Raw genomic sequence first — 4,768 nt, 5'->3', positions numbered from 1 at the left:
CTCTTGAATTGCTCGCATACGATCTTCTGCTAGGAGTTCATCCCGCATCCGAAACATCTAATTTGAAGAAGGGGGTCAATACATATATATATATATATATATGAATAAATGAAACTCGACACAAATGATGGTAATAAAATAAAATTGTGAATATTATTGCTTACGCACTTCATATTGTTCGTCAGAGTAGCCCCGCTCACAGGTCGTGTGGCGGATAGACTCGCAAACGTAGTATCCACAGAAATCATTCCCTTGTTCCTGCCACAACCACTTTACAAGAAATAGAGGTCAATCTAACTGATAAGCAAGCATGCTAAATGGTATTGATGAAACTAGCGCTTGAATCACTAGGAGATGTGCAGAACATGCTACTATAGTACTTACTTTCGGGTGTCTAAATTGCAGCTTCTTCGGCAGTCCCGGAGCTTTTGTGGTGAATTTTCTCCAAACCCTGCCAGAGAAAGAAAACAATTACTTGATATCAGGAAATGAACAAAGTTGCTGATATGGTGGATAATGATCGATTTAACTTACTTCTCGAGCATTTGAGTCATGTCCGCATAGTCCTGGGCATCTTTTCGTCTCGAGTCTAAGACGGTTACTACTCCCTGCTCAAGCTTAATCTCTAGGAGAATATAGTGGAAGCTGCGCATGCATGCATAAGTCATCAATTACATTACCATACCCTGGACTAATAAGGGAAACCGAATATGCGCAAGACAGTAACACTCACTTGAAGTTGTAAGGAAAGAGTATTATATCTTTGTTTTGATTTAATACCAACGATCGTAGCAAGTTGGCCTCGGCTTCTTTGGCATGTTTTTCAACCGTATATGCATCTATGATATTTGTGTTAATGAACCCAATATCACCGATTTGTCTTTTCTTCAATTCGGCGATCTTCAATCTGCATAATATAGTGAGGATAATTATAAATACATGCAATGAAAGAGCTGACCTATATAGAGAGACTTAATGACAGAAGTAGTACTACTTACAGACAGTAGCAAGTGATCGTTGATTTATCGAGGGCCTTTTGATTGAAAAACTAGAAGAACTCCTCAAATGGAACATTCAGCAGTTCAATTCCAACGAGGTCATGCTCCGGTTTAACTCTCAGCGTCAAATATTCATCCCATCAGACTCTCTGCAGGTTTTCATGTACCAATCATGTAATCTTCGCATCATCGTTGTTAGAGATCTTTCATCTTTGACGAGAGGCTTCCCGTAATGGTATTTGTGTTCGTCCACCTCCGTGTTTTCATAATGTACATCGTCGGGCAGGTAATCTCCAAGATTGCTATAACCGGCCACCATCCTCGGATCATTAGCGACGATGTCTTTAGACACCTTGAGCGGGGGGCACAATTGGTTCGCTTGTTCGCCGAGCTGGGCAATTTTTTTCCCAGCTCGTCGTTCTTTCAACCTTTGATCACTGACAGTACCTCCCGACCCTCCGCTTCGACAAATGTCTTTGCAATAATGCGCTCATAGTTGCCTTTCGGCGAAGACTTTGGTGGTTTGTCTGGGCATCCAGAGTGCGCTTCGCTTTCACCGGATCTACCTTCTCCTCCGGAGGTGGATGTTTCTTTGCTTTCACCCCTTCAAAGAAGTTCTTCACTTCGGCTCGCACGATCTTCGCGTTCTCCTCCTCGGTCCTCTCGTATGGTAACTTCTCTGGAGTCTTCAGAGAAGGACCGAATCTGTATTGCCTCCCGCCTCTGGCAGCTGTACTGCTAGACGCCGGCAGAGCAGACGGAGCGGCTGCGGCTGTCTTCTTTCCTTGCTTACGAGGCGGAGGAGAAGGACTACGACGCGCCGGAGCAGCCGGAGCGGCGGCGGGTCTCTTCCGCCCTTCCTGACGAGGCGGAGAAGGAGGAGGCTGGCTGCTCTGGCACGCCGGCGCAGGCGGAGAAGGAGGCGAAGTGCCGCCACACGCCTGAGAAGGAGGCTGAGTGCCCTGACCACTCGCCGGAGGAGGAGGCGGAGTGCCGCCACGCACCGGAGAAGGAGGCTGAGTGCCCTGATCACTCGCCGGAGGAGGAGGCGGCGGCGGAGTGCCCTTACTCGCCGGAGGCATCCAGTTCGGAAGGTTAATGAGCTCCTTCCGCCATAGGCACGGAGTCTTCAGAGCTAAACCCAGCCGAGTCTCCCCTTCACCGGTAGGGTGGTCAAGCTGGAGGTCCTCAAATCCCTCCGTTATTTCATCCACCATCACCCTAGCATATCCTTTTGGAATGGGCCGACAGTGGTAGGTTGCGCCGGGTTCAGGAGGTAAAACAGAGCCAACAGCCACCTTGACTTTGAAGTTCTGCCATTCCGCCATAAGGTGGCAATGTTGAGACTCCGTGATAGCATCCACGGGGTAGCTAGCAGGAGCCGTCAAGACATGCTCCGGCTGAAGCAACTCGGTGGAAGCCACGCTGCTTCTCCGCTGAGATGGCGGGGTAGCTTCGGGGGTAGTTTCGGCATGTCGATTGCCGTCTCGTTCCTCTAGCGCTTGAACCCTTTCGTGCAGCTTCTGAATTTGGGTCTGCTCCATTTTTTCCTCCTCTCCTGGCTTTTGTAACCGTCTGCGTCTGGAAAACCAGCCTTCCACGGAACGGAGCCTGGCGTGCCTCGTGTCCGTCCAGGGTGCTCAGGATTCCCGAGGGCCATTGTGAGCTCGTCATTCTCTCTGTCTGGAACGAACGTCCCTTCCTGCGCTGCATCGATATATTGCTGAATCTTCTTGACTGGTATTCTCAAAAGCTCGTTCGTCCAAACGCACCTCCCTGATACAGGGTCCCAGGTTCCGCCAGCCCCGAAGAACCAAGTCCGGCAACGGTCTGTCCAGTTCATTGTCTGTGGTTCGATCCCTTTTTCAAGCAGATCATTCTCAGCCTTGGCCCACTTAGGCCGGGCTTTGAGGTAGCCACCTGACCCCGTGCGATGGTGAAGCTTCTTCTTCGCAGCATTCATCTTGTTTGTCGCTGACATCTTCTTACTCTTTTCCGATGTCTTGTGGGCCACAAATGCGGGCCAGTGATCTCTGATCTTCTCATACCGGCCGATGAATTCTGGTGTCTCTTCTTTGTCGACAAACGTTTTTAGCTCATTCTTCCACCTCCTGAATAGGTCTGCCATCTTCTTAAGAGCATGAGACTTGATTAATTGCTCTTTAACTGGCTTCTCCGGATCCTCCTGTGGCAGTAGGGTGAAATTTGCCTTCAGCTCAGTCCAAAGATCATCTTTCTGCATATCATTGGCATAAGACACCTCAGGGTCTTCCTTCTTAGGCTTATACCATTGGTGGATGCTGATCGGGATCTTGTCCCTAACTAGAACCCCGCACTGAGCAGCAAATGCATCCTTTGTCCGGATGGGTTCAATCGGTTGGCCGTCGCGCGCGATTGCTGTGATCTCAAACCTTTCATCCGAGCGCAACTTTCTCTTCGGGGCTCGTCTCTTTACCGAAGTTGTGCTCGATCCGGAGGGCTAGAAAAAAGAAGAAAGACGAGTGTTAATTAATATGTGTACATACCAAAACAATGAATGCATCAATTAGCTAGTCAGCACAGGCTTAACTAATATATTTACCTTGCCGGACTCTGTTCGGTCACCGGAGCTGTCACCACGGGCTCCTTCTTGCACCAGCATTGGGTCACCGGAGCCATCATAATCATGTCTTTCCTCCTCCACTCTTCGATCACCGTAGCCTGCTTCTTCACCCTGTTCTTCCAGACCATCATTGTCGTTAAGATACGACAAGATATCACCTCCGGCTAAGATTATGTCCCCCAACACCTCTTCTGCTTGCTCGTCTTGTCCGTGCTCCATTGTTTCTGCAAATATTACAACATGGCAATTATTACACAAACATGACAGCAGGTGGATATATTAGTGCAAATGTAGACCTAGCTTATTCCGGGTTTGGGGTGGCCTCGGCAACGCTTCAAGGGTAGGGGTGCGGCGGGAGGGGGTAGGAGACCGACATCGTTTTTTTCTAGGGTTTGGGTGTCCTCGAGAGTTTTGGTCGAGCGAGAGGGTCGGGGGTGCTCCCGTGGTATAAGTTATCACGGTCGAGAGGGGGTAAAAATATCGACAACGACGACATACATACATGGGAAAATAATGTTATGGGGGAGGGGGTATATCGACCCCCCCCACGTGTTGAAGTTATCGGGAGGGGGTTATATCGACAACGACGACATACGTACATGGGAAAATAATATTATCGGGGAGGGGGTATATCGACCCCCCTCGTGTTGAAGTTATCGGGAGAGGGGTATATCGACGACGACAGACCCAATAAAACATAAGAAAACGAAGAAGAAATAAAAAGAGGAGAAGAAGAAAAGGAATGGAGGAGAAGATCGAAGAAAAAAAGAAGAAAAAAAAAGAGGAGAAGAAGAAAGGAATAGAGGAGAGAAGAAGAAAAAATAGAATTTTTCTATTTTTTCTTCTTCTCTCCTCTATTCCTTTCTTCTTCTCCTCTTCTTTTTCTTCTTTTTTCCTCTTCTTATTTATTTCTCCTCTTCTTCCTCTCCTCTTCTTCTCCTTTCTTCCTCTTCTTATTTTCCTTTTTCCTCTCATTCATAAAAAAATGTTCAAATAGAAAATTTCGAAAAAGTAAAGGTTTTGCCTAATGCATTGTTCATATTTCATCATGTTCTATGAACAAAAAAACATCATATTTCATCCACATCCATGCATACATCATATATGTGATCATCTATGAAAAAAACATCATATTCTATAAAAAAAATCATTACATATATATATATAT

The sequence above is a fragment of the Triticum aestivum genome, chromosome 3D, assembly GCF_018294505.1.
Source record: "Triticum aestivum cultivar Chinese Spring chromosome 3D, IWGSC CS RefSeq v2.1, whole genome shotgun sequence".
NCBI classification, from domain to species: Eukaryota; Viridiplantae; Streptophyta; class Magnoliopsida; order Poales; family Poaceae; genus Triticum; species Triticum aestivum.
Note: the sequence above shows the minus strand (reverse complement) of the source record.